The sequence below is a fragment of the Stegodyphus dumicola genome, chromosome 1 (assembly GCF_044657685.1).
Source record: "Stegodyphus dumicola isolate Sdum_Otavi_A_Nest chromosome 1, ASM4465768v1".
In the NCBI taxonomy this organism is placed as follows: Eukaryota; Metazoa; Arthropoda; class Arachnida; order Araneae; family Eresidae; genus Stegodyphus; species Stegodyphus dumicola.
Window position 1 is genome coordinate 242,112,336 of NC_140768.1, and position 21,011 is coordinate 242,133,346.

Consider the following 21,011-nt stretch of genomic DNA (forward strand, 5'->3'; position numbering starts at 1 on the left):
AACATGCAAATATATCAAAAGAAAAATTCATTTTACTTGTTCTAAGAAGAACAAGTCGTATGGATCAAGTCCTATGGAACAAGTCGTATGGATCAAGTCCTATGGAACAAGTCGTGTGGATCAAGTCGTATGGAACAAGTCGTATGGAGTTTTGAGTCTAGATAAATCAAGTTTTACTTATTACATTAGGTCATATATATAAGGCAGGTGTTTTATGTACTAGATCTTAGTGTCAATTGCATGGTTTTTTTATTATATAATTAAAAAGAATCATATTACCTGAAATTCTGGTCTTTTAAATTTTGGATTACTTCTCTAAATTTCCTTGCCGCTAGCTTTCCATAATATTTTGTACTGCTGAAAGTAAAATTTTAGTCAGTTTGGCAATTTGTTTGTATTAAAAAAAATTCCTTTTTTTCGTATCAATAACGTCTTTTCTTTCATTTAAATAAGTTCCCAGCATTTTTGCCATTTCGAAACTCAAAAGAGTAACTTTTCTAATTAAAATTTGGTGTTACCTTAATGAATTCGCTTAAACGATTATGAAATCTGAAGTTTGCATACTGATGATAACATATGATTACAAAACCTAGAAATCTGCCTTTTCTACGGTTGCAGAATATTTCTGTGCGGCTAGTTTAATTCTCTTTATTATTTATCGATATTATTTTCTTAGATTTTTTAATCAGTTTATTTTTATTTTTATGTATAATATTAGGATATAAAAAGAAAATCTCAAACAATATGTTTATATTTTTAATTATTTACATATTTAGTTTACATATTTATTATGAGGCTGATGGTTATAAACCTCGAAACTAAAATTTAAAACTGTGAATGTTATATATAACTTTCTGAAACTGCTAAACAAGAATTAATAATGGCGCAGTCAGTATTAAAGATTCCTGCAAATTTGCTTAAACATTCCTGCAAATAACGAAACTGAATTCCGAAAATTATTCTACTTAGAAATTCAAGATTCTAGCGTTTTTAATGCGCAATTGTTGGATGATCTTTATTATTCCCCACCTACTAAACCTGACGATGAATTTTTAAAGAGAGATAAACAAACACGAGCTATAATAAATCTACGCATAGACTACTCTCAGATTATCCACGTTAGAGATGAAACAACCGTCGGTACATGGCAAAAATTAAAGTCCATTCATGAGCGTTCCAATTTGAGCAGCAAATTATACCTTCTTAGAAAATTATATTCTATAAAAGTGGCTGAATACGGTGATATGATCGCACACATCATTCCCACGATGGACTTAGTCGAAAGCCATTGGTGAGAACATTCCGGATCAGCATGTAACCTCACTTTTATTAGTTTCAATTCTGGAATAATACAATAATCATATAATTGCCCTAGAAGCCAGAGAGGAAACTTTTAGAACTACAGACCTCCTAAAAACGAAACTCGCTGACGAATACAACAGAAGACTACAACAACAAGCAGCCAGAAGTTCTAATTCTTCAACGGCGTTTAAATCTGCAATAAATGTAAGAAAGTTTGGTAATAGTTCTGGGAAATTTTGTATGTATTGTAAAAGCAGTGGTCATACTCGTGAGCATTGTTTAAATTACAAAACAAAAATAACTATTATAACTCAAAATCAGGAACTCGCGTGATTAAACACGTCGGAAAATCGAACCGACATTGTATGATTGAGACTTCCGATGAAAGAAGCCGTGAATCTAGTGATAAATCTCAATCGGCGCCAGTCCAAAGTACTGTATACGAAAAGAACATAATATTTACACCAAGGTTTTGCTGAGAACAAAAAATAAATAAAAACATTTGTACGTCGATTCCGGCGCACGTAGTTACCTAATAGGAGATAAAAGTTTGTTTACAGAACTGTTATAGGAGGATTCTCAATCAAAAATCATTTTAGCGGATGGAAAAATTTTATATTTGCAATATTATATAATATTTATAACAATTGCACAGAAGTAACATTTATTCGACTAATTTTAGAATCAGATGGTCGACCGATTAGTGCTATGATAGATCACTGTTTTTGTAACAGTTGTACAAATGCTTCCATTTGAAAAGCATCTATCAGCTTATTAATTAGTTTGCAAATTGCTTTTAAACAGAGAACGCCAACAAGTTAACAGGTATTCAAGGTCCTTTCAGAATCATAGCTCGGTATGAATTTATTTCTATAGAAGGAAATTCTATTGAATAGTCTTATTATGCGGACAATGCACAAAATTCAGTTCCAAAGAATTAAATTATTTTTTTCATATCACTGGAGGTCAGTAGTCTATATGCTACGTCGCATTTTTGCTAAGCTAGTTTTTAGGTTGTGGCTGTGATAAAAAGCAAGTACTGTGAGAAAACCAAGGTGAACAAAACATAAGGTGTCTATTCCAAAATTTCAAAAAGATACGAAACATAAAAAACTCACCTTCATACTATTCAGAATTCTTTGTGATAAAATAGCCCAAAGCGTTCTTAGGGCATTTTTTATGAATCGGATTTTTAAATAAAAATTTTCAATGAGAAATTCAAAAATTGATACAGTCTTACACAATGAAATAGATCAGAAGTTATTGAACGAAAGTTAATTTCACGTACTAATTAACTAGTATGCTGATTTTAAAGACAACGATTTCATAAATAGCATGGGTTTTTTCCCTTTATCAATTTCCTTCGTCTGTGGGAAAAAACAGTATGATATTAGATATGTATGAAAAGTTTTTCAAGTTACACGATTTCAGTTAGATAAATTAAAAAATACTTTTAGACATCACAATAATTTTCTTCGCATGTGACTAATTTAGAAAGCATGGATCATCCATTAAACCAGTCCTGTATCAAATATTTTCTTTATTCTAAGCAATTAGATAAATCCACGCACATTTTGCAAGGTTTAATCGACAATGATGTCATCGCATTTTAATTCTTGAACAGTATAATTTTCTCTAGGTGAAAATGCAAGAGAATTCAACTTTCGTTGACTTAACCTTTAGTTAAGAATATAGCTCCGTTTCTATTGATTAGGAATGGACTGCTTTAAAATGGTGTTCCCCCAATACGTTTCAAAACTGAAAATAACTAATCAAAATCTATTTTTTAAATGCATTTCTAAAATTTCGCAGTTAACTTGCCGTCCCTCTTAGCTGTTCTCCTGAGACAAGTTGCTCACGAACCTTGCAATTTTCCTGGCGCTATATTCCGGATTAGGTCAGTTAAGATCTACTAGCATCCATCACTTGTAAATCTTAACTTTCCGCATTGGAAAGCCTATCCATTTTTCAGTTTTGAAAATCTAGGTTTGTTTTATTATTTTTCACACATATTTGAATGCACAACATATTCCGAGTTCTTCAAAAACAAATAACGATATTCTCAAATCGCGTAGAAAAGTAAGGAATGCAAAGCAACGAAAGGACAAAACACCTGTTGTTAGAGACAGTAAATGGATGTAAAAAATTATGCTAATTAAGAAGAGCAATATGAGGCCGGAAATGGTAGCGGCATAAAGTGTAGGTGAGCTAATTAATGTATCAACTCTAAAAGAATTAATGAGGTACTATTATCTTTTCATAGGAACTTTTTTTAAATTTCCTATTAAATTCAACATTTATTTCTATTACTCCTTTTAAAAACATCATTTGTGACAAATGTAGTTGTGTCTATGGCTAATAGAATATTTGTGAAAATAAAAGCGGATTATTTTGCTAAAGTCTATAAGCCGCTAATGACCTTGAACAATGCTCAGATCACATAAATTTAAGAGTGCTAGAGAAAAATTTAAACAGTATGTTGGGGTATTTACTTTTTGAATTTAATAGTTAAATAGTTGCTTCTTTGCGTACCACCTATTTTTTTGCGTACCACCAGTAGTATGCGTACCAACGATTGAGAATCGCTGTTCTATGCTATTCTATTAATAACTGATAATACAATGAATGTGGTGGTTAACAATGTAATCCCTTTCAACTTTAGTTTCCCTAATGCATTAAGAAGCCCTTGGAAACATGCATTTAAGTGTTAAAATATAAATAAAATAAACAGAGAGAAACCTAATATAGACAAAATAAGAAGAAAACGTCAAAGTACTACAAAAGAATCCATATCATATCTCCCGAAAACTTTGAACAGGAGCTCTTTATTGGAGCAGGTACAAAGATGGAGGTGATCAACAAGTCCATGGAGCCGAATCTGCGGAGAAAACTATCGAAAACTGCAATCCTATTTGGGAGGGCAGCCAAGAATCATGACCAAACAGTCAAAACACAGCTACGACTGTAGCTCGAAGGTAGTCTCTTAAATCATCAAGAACTTTGATCTAGATTTTGCTTTTAGTCCGACACTGAAGATAAATAAAAATAACTTTGTAATCTAAGAACTTGTAAGCTGTATTATGTCTTACAGAAAGTGCATTTAGTTATTTTGTATTCTTTCTTTGTCAGACCAACTTTCCAGCTGTCAGATTTCCAACCTTATTATGCATGCTTTTAGAATATGACTTTTTTCGAATCATTTATTCAGATTAAGCCTGCCTTTCCTCTCACATGCTTCATAAAAAACAATCATTTTCGGTCTATTCTAAGAAATCCTTGTAAAATAATTTAAAGAGATAGTATTATTGTAAAATGCTATTTCATTTCGCACTGTCTCTGATTTATAAGATGATGCTATCGGAAATTAATGAAACAAAATACAAACGCTTTTTTGAAATACAAGCAGAGAAAGGAAAATAGTGAAAGAAATTGTTCACCTAAGTTTTCACAACCTAAATTGAAAATTTTCTTATATTTTTTACTTTTGCTTGCAATGTTGCTTATTTATTTTTACGTTTTCAAATTTAGATGTCTGACGACCTTGCATTGTTCCTGCCAATTTGAAGAACTGAAATGAACGATTCACATTTCAGACTGAAATACGTGACCGCATTTGACTTGAGGAGGTGTGGTCGTGACTTGTGAGATATTGTAAGGGATGGATTTCATCAGTTTACTCCTTCTGAATGTAGCAATGAGTTTAAGGTCACTTGATTCTAGTTATTCTCAAATAAAAAAATTTTTCTTTGATAAGAGAAATAAAATTGGGTGTAAAAACCCATATCTTTTTTTTTATTATTAATTATTTAGAGGAAGTAAACTGAATCAGAATTAAATTAATTTGTTTAGCAACGTGACATGATTTAAAAAACTGTTTGAGGTTTATTCAAAAATCGAACTTCAAACGTCTAATTTGCAACTGTTACCAAGTTTAAAAATTTAAGAGAAGCCGAATTTCCTTTCTTTTTCCAAATTCCCCCCCCCAAAAAAAAGATTTTTTTTTTTTTAATTCCACGAAAAATTTTATACTTTTTTTATATATGAAAAATCAAATTACCATTTTAAACCCAAATATAGCCAACTTAATCCTGATTACTATACAAGTTTAATAGAACTATAGAGTGAAAGATGAAATGCAAAAAATAACATGTGTTGAAATAATGCATTAATGGAGAATTAAATTTAGAAAGAAGCAAATGGGCAAAACAACTCTTTAAAACAATAAAAACAGTCAAGTATGTTAAATTCTATATTATGGTTATAAACTTGCCATTACTGATTAGTCTGTGAAATGACATTAATTGGGTTCATTAAAATCATCGGCATGTATAAAGAAGAGTGGCCGTTTGTTTTTGTGTAATTCATACAACTCTATATTTTTATGGAGCTTGATGAAACTTCGAACACTTGACCTTCAGAACAAGAGGAAAGTCACTGTCTGCATAAGATTTCGAAAAAAACACCTCACACGGTCCACAAGGCATCTATATTAGTACGCTGTCCTTACGTCATCCATGTTAGGTTCACCTGATCATTGTAGCGTTCCCGCTATTATTTCTTACCGTTAGATAGCGTCGTGTTTCTTTTTACTTTTTAGAACAGTATAGAATTTTCCAGAACAATGTAGAAAATTTAAAGCAGAATTTAACTGCGCTGTATCAGTTTTTAACGAACATTTAGAAAACGGTGATGAAATCTGCCAAAGTAGATAGTGATTTTTCGAAAGATTATTTCCAAAACAGACATGAGCTTTACCAAGCAAGTACCAGTTTTTACTAACACCGTTACATAGCGCTGTATTAGTTCTACACTGTTTTACAGTTTTATATAAGCTTGGAAAAAATTTACATTACCTTAAACCACAATAAGAGGAAAATCACTTCCTACCTGATATTTAAAAAAAAACTACTCCTGTCCCCATAAATGATTACAGCCGAAAACATCTCGGTAAAAATACTGCGGAGAAAACAACGTAAAGCGAAAACGTCGTGGTTCAAAACATCGTGGGAGAAAAGAAAGCAAAGAGAAAACATCGAGGGGCAAAATATCGCCGTCGAAAATGAAGCGGTTAAAAAACTGCGCAGTTTAAAAACACCGTCATAGAAAATATTGTGCTAAAAAACAAAGCACCTAGAAATCAACGCACACATGCGTTTTTCAGGTTTTAAAAGTCGTAAATGCATATTCACATAAAGATTTGGAAGCGCGAGAAATGTTAGCGACAACGAATAAACGGAAATAAAACAAGATATAATTTTCACCAAAATGATATCAGATTAACAAACGTGAAAGAAAGTAATTTCATAATTAACTAAGCAATTTTTAAAGATGATATCACATGCAGTTATTTATCTTCCTTTTTCTAAACATTTTAGGTTGTATATTTCATGAAACATTATGAGCAAAACTTTATAAAAAAAAAGATTCATTTATTAATTTACAATGTAAATTTAGAATTTTATTAAGAGATATAAGTTGCATTAATTTTCTACTCATTTTCAATTTTTAAATGCTAAAGTTTCCCTATTACTTTTTTAGAAAAAAATTATTAGTTCATTCAAAAATATCAAAATCAAAAGTAAAAATATACTTCTCTCCTCCTTGCTCTCCCAAATCATTATACGAATCATAGCTTTTAAAACCTGAAAAACGCATGTGTGCGACGTTATTTATCGTCATGCAATGATTTGTAGGTACTTTATTTTTTACTACGATATTTTCGACGACGATATTTTATAACACGATGTTTTAGAACTGCGATGTTTTTCTTTGCTTTCTTTTCTCCCACGATGTTTTGTACCACAACGTTTTCGTCTTGTGTTGTTTTCTCCGCGATGTTTTCGATGGACACGCCATAAATGAAGCCTCATCAGTTATCTCGGTCAACGTCAGGTACTTACTTCAGCTATCGTGACGCACTTTATATTAATAAAGCGGTAGGTAAAGTGTCATCGGTAAAGGACATTGTAGGGATGTGAACGTGAGGGGGAAGAGTGATTGAGACGGGTGGTATTGCGCCTTTAAGGGAGAATTAAAAATGCTCGCCAACCGGAAGTAAGGATGAGGTCGGGCATACTCATGCCCCGTGGCTTTCTATGTTTCAGTTGTACTTTTTACGTTGAGAGTAAACCTTTGACTACTTATAAAAAGTGCTTGCTATCCTGGTGTAGAAAACTTTAGCCATTGTATATGTATATTGTAACGGTACTGTAAGAGATGAAGTTTTAACTGACACCCTGCCTGTCATTAACAGCTTCAGAAAGGCAATTCGGTCAGAATATTGGGAATATTACACATCCTGCGTAGCTTTATGGTAAGTTTGGCAAGTAGATGGCAACAATGCATTGGCTGTTATGAAGGATACCTCCAAAACGCTGTGTGGAAGAAATGTGGCCCGTTTTATGGAATCAAGATATTGGTTGCTCTCTAATCACGTTTATTTGTTATTGATTGCTGTGTGCGATAAATGTGTTATCTTACTTTGAAAATGGGTAACGTTAAACCCTATAGTAAAGAACACCCTACAGTAAATAATACCCTGTAGTAATATATCACAACCTATAGTAAGGAATACTCTGTATTAGTATATCATAACCTATAGTAAAGAATTTATGTGATGACGTACGTGCTTGTAAAAATATATCATGAAGTGCCCATATTAATATAGGAAATATTGAAACAACGAAGTTAATTACTTTCCGTAACTTATAGCCTCAGTTTTTACTATTTATATTAAAGTATGATCTTAAATTATGTATTTTCACTAATTTAAATCTATAGGTTATCTTAAGCTGGCGGTTTAAAAAATAATGATTAAATTGTAAAGGGAAAACTGAGTTATAACAAAAGATTCAAAAATTTCATTTCAGTAAATTTGCTAAGGCAGCTTATTCAGCACTCGTCGAAACGACAAGTAGGTCAGTTTTTAATGAAATAAAAATACATTTTTCCTCTTAAAGCATCGTCCTACGATATCAATATCAAATAAAGGAATATGAATAATTAAATTCATATATTTTCTTTTAATTTTCACTTGAAATTTGAACTTAACAATTTCAAATTAGTTTGCAATGAAATTTTTCTAAAACTGCAATCAGTATCAATGGCTTAATGTCAAAGCATTCTTGTTATCCTTGAATATATGAAAAGAAACATGAGATCATGTGAAAAGATCATTGAAAGAAGCAAGTTTCAAAATTTATTGTTTCTGTTTCGACCTCAGAACAACATGAAATTATTTGTGCTAAAAAATTGTTTTTCTCTCTTCAAATTTAATTGCCAATTGTTGGTAGAATCTTAAACATGTTATTAAACTACTTAAAAAGTTTTGAATATATTTGTTCGGAGGATTTCATTCAGTTCTTTTTATTTCTAGTCTTCTGAAATGTTAGGTCATTCAACTTTCCTTTTCAAATATATACTCCCTTAATTATTTTACTTTAATTGCTATATTCCCTTTCGTAGAATTTTGAATTTTTCTCCAACTTTCGTTTTCATCTGTCAAATTGATTTTTCAGGTTAATCGCAGTATTCCTTACTAAAATATCCTTTATTCTGTTTATCCATCGAAACTTGAAGTAATGCCATTAGAAAAGAATTTTATTCAATACTGACAGATAGTAGTTATAACGTCCACTTACTACTAAAAATTAAAAACTCTCTTCTTATGTGATCTATCATGTGAAACTTAAAGCGATACCGTTAGAAAAAGGTATTTATTGGTTAAATATGAGAATAAGTATTAAGATGATGTTCTAATCCAACGATCAAACATTATATTGATTGGCAAAATTTGCCATTTGACATGGTTTAAAATTATTAACTTGTCTCTCAAATTATAATCATAAAATTCTTTAAAATCTTAAATAATTTAAGGGTATATATGCATTTCTTTTTGTTAATAATGAATTTTTCATTAATAATGAATGATCGAATTTATAAGACATCTAATACATGTGATTGATAATATATCTAACTGATAAGTTTCATAACCATTTTAAATATTATTTTAATTAATAAAAGAATTTTAGCACAGTAATTTATTTCGGTATAAGACAATTTTTGCAAGCTTCCTAAAAGAACGACCCTTAAACTCTATTCATTGAATCGGCAGTCACTGAATGCATTGTAGCAATTCAACTACTGGGTAAAAATCTACACTAAGGATTACGTTAACTATTTTTTGCTGTTGAAAAATTAACCAATGGTTGAATTATGAAACGTTGTTTTCACAAGGAATTTTATTTTTTTCAAGAGTGATAAAATCAAGTTGAAAGCTTGATAGAGCTGCTGCTAATCCTTGTATATCATAAAATCTTCAATTTAGTTTCCAAATGATAGCAATGCGTTGATTTGAAATACAATAAACTGAAAGATTTAATTTCTTAAATATGTTTATATTTACTTTCCTTTTTAAATAATACTCCTATTTCTTATTAGCATCAGACGTATTATTAGTCTCGATCTTCAGTTTTGTGTCCGTATCACTTTTCAAATCAAACATATGTGTAAAATATAAAAAATTCGATGGCTTTGCTCTACGCAACCTCTAATTAACTTTCCGCAATTTTAGGATTTTACCCCTAGACCAGTACTTTCGAGAACATTCTGGTATGTTACGTAATCGCTACTATAAATTAAGAGTTCGCGCCATATTGCTTTTCTCCTCCTGCCGCTTTATGCCTTTGCTGCCGCTCTGTTTCTTCTTCTTTCCTTTGTTAGAATAAAGGCCCACCAGCGGCCGAGCCGTAAAGTCGCTGAACACTGGTGGTTCGGTCCGAGGTTCGAATTCCGCGAACGGGCTGGCTGCATGGACGTTTTCGTGGTTTTCCCCATGTGTAACGTGTATACGAGCCAGTTTCTCTTAGAAAGTCTTCCACGAAGGCATCCCCCCCTTAGGCAGATAGCCTTAGTGTGCTTTGCCGTAATCTCAATAAACCAAACCAAACCTTTGTTAGAATAGTTATCACGTCGAAAACTTAACTTTAACCTTATTTTAATTTAAATCATTATTGGATATGTAATGATTTTTATGTTTTGGAGAATCTGAAAGAATAATGATTTGCCATTTGAAATGAATAAAGATGTGAATGAAAACAGCTAACTTCTTCTGTGTCATCATTTCATGCCAAGCTTTATGTGTGTGCCCGATTGCCAAAATATGACATATATAAACACAGAAGTTCACCATCCTTGTGGCATAGAATGTAAATAGTGAAATTCTATCAATAACGCTTATACCACATATAACTCTTATAAATTAAAATTATTTTTATAACGGAAATGGCACATGAACGCTTATAACGCTAAAAAATATCATGCTGTCGATTGTTTGCTTTTCTGACGATAATGTATATCGTTTTATTATGCTTACAATGCATATAACGCTTATAATTTATCCTCACTTTTGCGGAGTATCACTTTTCAAATAACGCATGGACGCTTATAACGCCCAAAAATATGTTGTCGTGTGTTTGCTTTACGGACGATGTCAGATATCGCTGTAAAATATCTAGAATCCAGAGAGTGTAAAATCCCACAAGTACAAATTTAAAATATTAACCTTTTACATTTTTTTTTTTCATTTTTATTACGCCAAAGGGGCATTTTGCCCAGAAGGGCTATTAATTTCGTTTTAGCATTTTGCGTTGTTTTGCTATAAACGGCATTTCACTTTTCAAATTGTTGCCGCTAAATATTACAACACTGCATTATATTTAAAGAAATTAAATATTGAAGAACCTGTATGAATGTATGTATGTTTCTCGCACTGTGAGGAAACAACGGTACCTAGAGACATTCAATTTTGAATAACGTAGTCTTCTACTCGAATATGGACATTTTTTTAAACTTATTTCGTGCTCCGCCCTTAGGCACGACACGGCAAAGGAAGAATGCCCCGTGGAGGTCTTTTTAAGGTAAAGTGGTATCCATGTTACACATAGGGAAATCCACGAAAACGCCCATGCAGCCAGTTCGGGACTCGAACACCGGACCGAATTACCAGTGTTCAGAATATGGGCATTTGGAAGCCCAAATTTGGAATTTGTTTTATTATCTATTTCAAATTTTGTAAAACTTTAAAGAATTTTGGATTAACAAACTGAACGATTTCAAAGCGGCCAATGGCGATACTGTCTGAAGAAAAAAAAAAAAAAAGCATTTTTATCTCCAACGCGAGACTATGTATCGGAAATTTTCAAGATATGCTCTTTTTAAATTATTTTGTGATATTGCTATTGAATTGAATTTTATGGTTTAGGTGCGCAGACCATGACATTTAATAAAAAAAGGAAACATACAAAACGTTAAAAAAAAAAAAAAAGCTCCTTTGTGCGTAATATAAAATCGGAAATTCTTCAGATTTTTTTTTTTTTTTTTTTTTAGTTTTTATTTTATTTTGGTATTGTTATTGTTTATTTATTTATAACATTTTTGACACTCAGACAAAATCACAAAAATAATTGCTTCAAAAAATCTGATTTCAGAAGTGATAAATACCTTTTGTTTTGATAAATATTGAAAAGAATGTAAAGAACACATCTCAGAGAATATACATTCCTTTCTATATAGAGAACGTATCACTACAGCGGTGATAAATTTTCAGAAGAGATAGAGTACACCTAGACGATGGGAAATCACATAGGAATGCATGATCGGAAACGCTTTCCTGGCTCGGGTAGTGGCAACACAAAATGCAAAAAAGGAAGGACACAAAAACAGTGGGACAAAACATGTTTTATTATGTTTAACAACTATCGTTTTTAAAGAAGGTGCTCACTAATGCAGGCCTCACTTCTCTGGTGCATGGAAGATCTGCATCACGAATGGAAGATGCACGGTTCCTGCATCACGGTCCGGGTCGTAATTTCGAACACCATCTTTGATGATGATCGTTGTCTCTTTATTTTGTTTTTGTCGTACTCCAAATAATAAACATGTTTTCTCACCCCATATTATTCATGTCATTTCTTTCTTGACTTTTGTGTCGTCACTAACGCGCAAGGAAAGCGTTTCCGACCATGCATTCTTATGTGATTTTCCATCGTCTAGGGAATCCCTTTGTTCCTGAATTTCCATCATTCCTGCTCTATCTCTCCTGAAAGTTTGCCACTGCTGTACTGATACACCCTGTATATATACGTGTGTGTAGGACATCGGAAAACAATACTAGACATACATATGCAGATTTGTGGTTATGCGGAAATAACTACGATGCATCTAATCTCAAGTCATAAAAATCATTTCAGCGCCGTATGTTATATATCTTGTCCTCATGGTTATCATTTACACACCACTTAGCAACGGGTTTATAGAACGCTTTAATTGCAGTTTTAACATTTGGAGTAACTGGTCATATGCATAATTTGGCATCAAACTATTCAAAGGACTGATAGAATACTCTTTTCTTTCAAAATTTCGAATTCTGAAAATATTTTTAACATCCTTAAAAAAATCTTATTGCAGTGCAATACTTTCAGTTTCATTAAATTTGTGTCGGCGACCGAAGAAGATTGTTCCCAGTTGATGATATATATCAGATCTTTTTTATTTATCTCTGGTGTTATAAAAATGTATTTCTCAATGCAGCGTCTATCAGTTATTTAAAAAGTCACGTTACCCAAATTTTGGGGTAACATTTTGCAAAGCGTCTTATTTATCACAAGTATTATCAATAAAATAGATTTTTGACAATATATAAAAGATCACTCGCAAAATTTCTGATTTGAGCTCATTAACTACTGCATCGGAAATAAAATACGATTTCAAGGAAATTTTGTAACGAGAAATAATATGCATGACGTCTATAAAATCTTTTTAAGACCTTTATTGATCTCTGTTTTCGCAAGCATCTGTCATAGATATGTACTTTCAATCACAGAGATGTTTTAAATGATGCAAATATTCATATTTAGGCAATTTTAAATTTGAAAAATAAATTTTGTGAAAATTATGACATATAGTCTTTTAAACGAACTCTGAGTAGTTGCATTTATTTTTAATAAAAGTTTATAATCATTATAAAATTAAACACTCAAATTTAACCAAACATTTAATTTCAAAATTTTAGATATTTGCCGTCGTTATAGGATCATCCAAAAAGAGTTGGTTAAAAAATAAAGATTAATAATTCGAGGTTGGATTTTTTCTCATTTATTCATTCAGTGATATTCGTTTTTGCTTTACTAGTGTGTAACATTCTGATACCTATGGATCGAGTGGCTACCAGGCGCGTCAGCGGGTGGTGGATAGCCGGATGTCCTGTATTTTCTGACAGAATAGCTTCGAATAATAAATAAGAAGCTTCCAACTTCCTCCCGTAACCCTGGCATTATGCGACCGTACATAGGGTGAATGACACTGCGGTTATAGTATCTTAACAGAGCCTCTAGAATGCCTGGCAATTTCTAGAGTGTTTTGCCTCTCAAAGAGGAAATCAGTCGAAGGAGCAGAAATGAATCCTTTTTCGAGTGAGTAGAAATGACCTCTACTCATGTTACTTAATCAACATCTGATGAAGGGCAGGAAGCTATTAAAAGCATGACTGCCTCACTAGATAAAATCAAAATAAAAAAAGGAATGCCAGGAGCACAAAAAAAAAGTGCGGAGAACTGAAAATTTCCAAAGGTGCTTGGGTGGAAAAGGTTAAAAAAAGCAATTTCGAAGGGTGGAGAAGAATACAGCCCCGAAGACTGCCAAAAGAGACAGATCTGATTATTATACCTTCAGGGAGGTTCTTATAGTAGTCAAGATGTCTGTATTTATTGAAGGAAATCCTGAAAAAACGTTTATCGGAGGAACAGGCTACTAAGTTTGAATTTCCGATAACACTAACATTTTTAGGTATTCTCAAACACTAAAGAGTTCTATTTGAGCTCTATTAAGGGGCTGTTAAACTTTATAAAAAAGTGGGCGACCCAAAAAGCGGAGCTAGGAAGTATTGGGTTTGTGCGTTTGGCACAAAATGCTATTTAGCTGAGGTGCCTGATACCTGATAAACTCAACCTCAAGAAGAACTGGCTTATAAAGTTGTTAAATATGGTATGCCGAAAGAATTTTAGTCCATGTAATTTACAAGTTTCGAAATGCTATAAATATATTGTTAATGTTCTCATGCAGTTCTATTTCTTTAAAATCAGAATCAAATAATCATACTAAAAATTCACTTATATTAGGAATACTTTTCAGTTTTAATTCAAGTTAAATTAAGCTTGCATGACAAGGCTGAAACCTGTCGCTTTTTGTCATGACCACAGATTCTTTAAGATTCTGTACACGAGACTTTTTAAAAAGTTATTGATCAATATTTTTCATGGCGGTCTGCATAGTAATGTTTAAAACCTAATCTGTTAACGTCAGAAACTTTTCTTGAAACCTCGATTTTCATTTATTTTAAGTACAACTGCAGATATACTCATTAATTTGTGTAAGACCCCTTAACAGAATCGCTAACTTTAAATTAAATACATCGGTCAATGTTTGTGGCATCAGAGTCGATGTTTTTGAGTTTTATTTTCCATAATAATTATAATCGTTTGCTAAAGGCAACTATAGGACCTGAGATACTACATTATGTAGCCTCGCTGTTGAACAGGGCCTGCCCAAAAAGAGTTATGTTTTATTCAGTTTATTTTATAATCTTTTACTCTGGAACCGTGCAAAATTACTATCACAAACCACTAGAGAAAAACTCTATTTCCGAAACTAAAAGAAAATTGCATGTAGCTACAGCAAAGATAGCAAATAATGACACACTGGAAATTATCTTTATCCACGCCAGTAACCAATTTAATAGCACTTAATCTGGAATATATAAGCTTTGTGAGAAAAAAATAAAAATTTCTAACCGATTTTTTTATGCAAATCTAAATTTAATGACACTGATCACATTCTGTCTTAATCAATGTTCTTTAATCTATTTATATGACTTTATTTCTTCATTTCTAATTATGTTTATTCTTCTGCTTTTTATGATATGCCATTCTTGTTTTGAATCCTAATTTAATTTACGTTCCCAAATGAAATTATTCTCTGTAATAAATAGCTTCATAGTACAAGAAAACTGTTAGTAATAATTTTCTGTCAGCTATAATTTAGATTGATTCTCCTTCTTCTGTTTTTAATTGTTCTTAGTTAGTACAGGTTAACAGGGAGTCAACTGTAAGTGGGTTTCGTAATACTTATAAATTTTGAAGTTCCACAACGTAAGTGATATTTTCCTTACTTAAAGCATTTTTATAACTGGAAGTATATGTATACGGCCAACGATTTCGAAAGCAAAGGCCGCCTAAAACCTATTATGGACCTGATTTGTATATTCAAGTATATTCCTTCCCTCTATTTTTTTTCGTTCCTCTCTCCTGCTGATTATATTAAAGTCGCAATGTTCTGTTTCAATATTTTGATATTTTTCGATTTAGGCCCTTTTAGTTCAAAGTAAAATACAGAAAGAAACGACGAAGCTTTCAAAACTAAAGTTCTGCTTTATTTAAAATTTAACGTTACTCAATAGCAAAGCTTCGTTTTATTCTTTAACAGTACAGTATACTTTTATTTAAAAAGGAAAATGAAGTGTTTGCAAAACATTTATATATTTTTTTAAATTTTGACCACTATTTTATTAGTTTCAAACTGTAACAAATTAGCTGTATTAGTCTCAAACCTCACATTTTTTTGTTCTCATCACTTTTCAAATGCTACCACTAAATGTTATCGTACTACATTATTTTTAAAGAAATAATAAAAAAACTCTATCCGGAATTCTAAAGATATGCTATTTTTAAAAATTTTGTGATTTTGCTGTTGAATTTTATGTTGCGTAAGGGCAAAGAAAGTGGTGTTTAATAAACAAAATAACAAAGACAAAAAGTTAATAAAAGTTATATAGAGAAGATAATTGTTTTTTCTGCAATAAATATTAAAAATCTAAAGCTTTCAGATTTTATATTGAACCCACAGGGTTTTTTTTTTCGACATTTTGTGTGTTACCTTTATCTACATGTTCTTCGCACTTAAACCATAAAATTCAATTGAACAGCAATATCACAATATAATTGAAAAAGAACTTAATTCCCGATACATAGTTTCGCGCCCTGGAGATAAAAATGTTTTTTCGTACAGTGTTGCCATTGCTTGCTTTGAAATCGTTGTGTTAATAAAAAATTCATTAATTTTTTAAAAAATATGAAATAGATAATAAAGAAAATTCCAACGTTTATAGTGAACCAACTTAACAGCCCTTCTATGCAAATTGCCCCTTTGGGCTGAAAATCAAATAGAAATTTAAAAAATTAAACGAAATTTCAAGATTCAGATTTTCACATCTTACAAAAAGGCTCATTTTCTCCATCATATCAATTCTTCTTCTGATAGTGGACTTTTGAAATGCTTATCTGCTAGACCATTCGGTTTTTATACTGATATTTTTCAATGTTTCGTTTGTTGTTGTAGTGTATTCTCAGTTGTTTTTCAAGTGATACAAGCTTTTTCTCTTCGGTTAACCAACATCGTGGCATCTCTTTATTTGAAAAGTGATACGGGCATCAAAAGTGATATGACGCAAAAGTGCTTCAGCTAAAAACTGAGGTTAGAGACTAATAATAAAAAGACAAAGAAGTTGTGCAAGTCATTTTACTAGAAAAAGTTAGCATTGGTGTGATTAATTGAGAAAAGGAGTTCTGAATGCATGCTGCTTCTAAAGATCTTGTGATATTTATTACTGCTAAGTGCGAAGAAGCGATATACAACAACAAAGTTAAGATAAAAAAAAATTTCTTAGAAGAAGTGAGTCTTAGATCAGATTGCCAAACTGGAACTCAGCGAAAGCATAAACAACCTTAACGAACTGTCTAATGCGACGTTAAAACCTGAGTCCTTTTAGATTCTTTAAAATACTTTAACGGTGCACACAAACTTTTCAAAGACCGCAGTCTGAGGCTGTCAGATTCTAACTCTAGAGAGGGAGGATCAAAAATTAGAAATGAATATAACATTTATATCAAAATGAATATAATGAAGCAAATATTAATTTATTCTTCAAAAGTGTAGGAGGATGTTAATAAAATAATATCATTACTTTATTAATTAAAGCTACTTTTCAATAAGTAAGGTTACTGCTACTTTTCAATAACACTACATTTGAGCTAAGAATTTCATGTGCTTGGTGGAAATCATCTTGAGAGTTTAATATGTTCTTTTTCCTATACGCCGAATGAACTGGTGTGTTAGATGACAGTGGCTTTCCATTCAAAATGACGGTTTAGGTTTTTGCTGTTAAAAAGAAAAGGTTTTAGTTCAACAGACGCTTTTAACGAACGATAAAATGACCGCTACGTTTCAGCGAGTTTCACATACTTGATAGAATATTTTCACATCCAAATTCCATTTTTACTTGCAGTAGACTTTCCAAGATAGATGAAGTGTTTATCTTTCAAAATCACAATTTTCATTTTTTTGGAAAATATGTTTGAATTGCGATATGCATAAATTTGAAGTGTGATATGCACAATTCACAGTCCATATTCTTCAGTGACACTTCAACAAGGGATAATTTCGACTACGAATGGTCAGCGTTCCGTTAAGGAAACATTTCTAACCTTCATGATAATCATGATTCACTGAAGCGTAGATCTTCGGGCTGTCTGAGTCCTAATCTTTTGTCACTCTTAAACTAAATTCAAGGTTTAGCAAGTTTAGGATACTATAACTTTCAAATTCTGACTATAATACTGACTTGAAGAGAAACAAGATACATTACTTGATGAGTGGGCAAATGTAAAATTAATTTTAACTGGCATTTGGTAAAAATATTGTTTTAAAACGCAACTGTTAAATTCCTCGTATGTTTATATTCTTCTGTTGATCTTCAATAATAAGCTTGACAATTCTCCTGTCACATGCGAATGAATTTCAGTCATGCAGTAGAAGTATTACCGTGTTATAGATTATATCACGGGTAGATCATACTATGGTTACTATTTGGTTGCATTTAAATAGGTCAGTTTTTGCCAGCTGGTAACATACTAATGATTATTTCTCAGGGTTAGAGAATGATATCCTGAAAGATAAACATAGGTGACGTAAATAGTAACCAGTTTTATTTTAAACAAATTTTGGGTGTCGTGCTATCTATTTTTGCAATCACTTTTGCTAGCCGCCCTTGAGATATTAATTGATACTGCCCCTTTTCTCCAAAATAATGTTTTAATTCACTTTCATCTTAAGAATTGCATTTGGAAACGTTTCAAACTAACATTAATCAGTTCTTCCTAATTAATTTGCTTCTAACTGTAAAAGTTCGGCTATGCAAAATACATTTTAAAATAAATTCAGCATTATTATTATTTAATGAAAACCTTCATCTATATCTACAAATCAAAATAACTTTATTTAAACAAAAGAAATGCTAATGTTGTAATAAAACACAATCTTCATATTCTTGATTTATTTGAATACATAATAAATGCATAGCATATACAATAAGATTAAATAAACCAGAAGATGCGGAAACAAAAAATTATCCAAAATACTGGATTATTTTTCTTGTCAAGAAAACTCAAAAAAACAATTCTGTAAACCTAATTTAACCTATTGTAAGAATACAAATCTTCAAACCTATTGTTGCACACGGTAATTTAAAATGCCCTTAATAATTAAAAACATAACAGAAAATAAACTATACAATAAGCACAACTCATTATTCTCAACCTATTTCTATTTTAGAAAGTACAGTGTTGTTTGTTATCTTAAGAAAATCTTTCTGTCAAAACATTGTTGAAGAGAAAATGAAGATTTAATCCTTTGCCGCTATTTCGTGGTTGTTACTCTCTGTAACTTTTACAGATGCACTTATCGCTTAGAAATCCTTATACCAAGTAATATAATTAAACACTTTTCCTGCTCATTCTACACATTTTGACCCAAACGGGGTTTCCACAATTGGCTCATTTTTCGGTTCCTTTTATCTTCCGGAGAAAGAAGCAGCTTCGCAAAAGTACAATTTTTAATGAAAATTCTTTGAGTTTTTGTGTATTTTGCTTTGCCGCGAAGTGAGAACTGAATTAATTGAATAGAAGTATATCTCTAATGAAATTCGTGGTAATAATTTCAAGTGAAATGCAGTAAAAAATATGCATAATTTAACAGGTCGTAGAAGGAGTACATGGGGTGTACGCAACAGATTTTGTTTTCCAATCCTTAAAGCACCTCATAAAAACTACAAAATGTTGTGCCGATTAGTTGACTGATAGCAACTGTTTGTATAACTCTTACCGCGGGACCGTAATATTTGTTCACTGTATGTGAAAGATTCGGGTAATATAAATGTAAAATGACTTCGAAAAAAACTCATAAATTTTTAATCCTATTTTATTCATATTTCGCTACAAAATTTTTAGATCTCGATGAATGTTGCATACATTTAATTTATTATTAACAGTAAGAGTTTGAAGTTAATATGTTTTACGAACTAAAATATATAAACTAAATCACTCACTGAAGTATTTATGTATTTTAAAGTGATTAATTTAATATATTGTATTAAAAGGTACTTCCTTATTCCGTTATAAATAAATATTCACATATTATTATTATTATTATTATTATTATTATTATTATTATAAGGGCACAGCTTCGATCCTCCTAGCCGACACAAGCCGGCCGTATGATCAAAAAATGGGACTGGTCAGGAAAACACAAATCTAAAGTCCAAAATCTGAGTCTCAGTGCCGAATTCCAATTCTATCTTTATTCGTATTTATAATCTTCATTATTGTCTCTGCAAAATCTTTCAAATTTGAATAGTTCCTTTTGAAATCTTACTTAAAATTCTTTCTATATTTCTCTCTTGCACTCCGAGTAAATGTACATTCATCGACAAAGCGCCTGGGGTCCCCAATATTTTAGAAAACATAAAATGATATTAATACAACAAAAACGATTTACTTAGAGCTCTTCTCATGAAAGGTGGAATGTAAGTGACCATGCGGTTTCTGCTGTCTGGCAATAATTTGCGAGATATGTTGGCAATTTACGTTTGGAGCTGTTTAAGTAAGGCAGGGATAATAATTAGGAATTACCTATAAAAATGCTATTTTTATCCCTCCATTACCTATGAAGTAGTGAAATCATGCCTTTGATGGCCCTATTAAAAAATCTTAAAAGCAAATTTTGGTGGCTTTTTCTCATGAATAATATGGATAATTCGTTTACAATTTATATTTTGCCTTAAATTTCCTAGGATGCAGCCAGTAACGGGAAACGACGGAATTTGTCATTTAAAAAAGAAAACTTTCGCTATTTCATTATTCAAAGGTATAAGTTTCTTTGACTGCCAATAATAATTGTAAGCAAAACATTAAATTATCTCTGAAGTCTTTGTTACAGTTGCATTTAGCTCAGTGCGACTATGCTGCGGCTTTCAGGCTGAAGCCTTCAGCATTTGATCCCATAAATAAGATACTGAACCCGGAAACGTCATCGGTCAGAAAAACGAAGTAGTAAATGTAAATGATTCTGGGTATTTGTCAGTATCATCTGTTAAAGAAAGTATTCTTTAAAAACAGGTGAGAAGTTTGAGTCCTTTTCCTGCACCAATCTGACTAGTATGACAGCGAAACGTTTTCAAGATATCACAATTCGTTTTCTCTAAACAAAAATAAAATATATTCAAGCAATGCTTCACCAAACTCGAACTGCATACGAATTTCCTT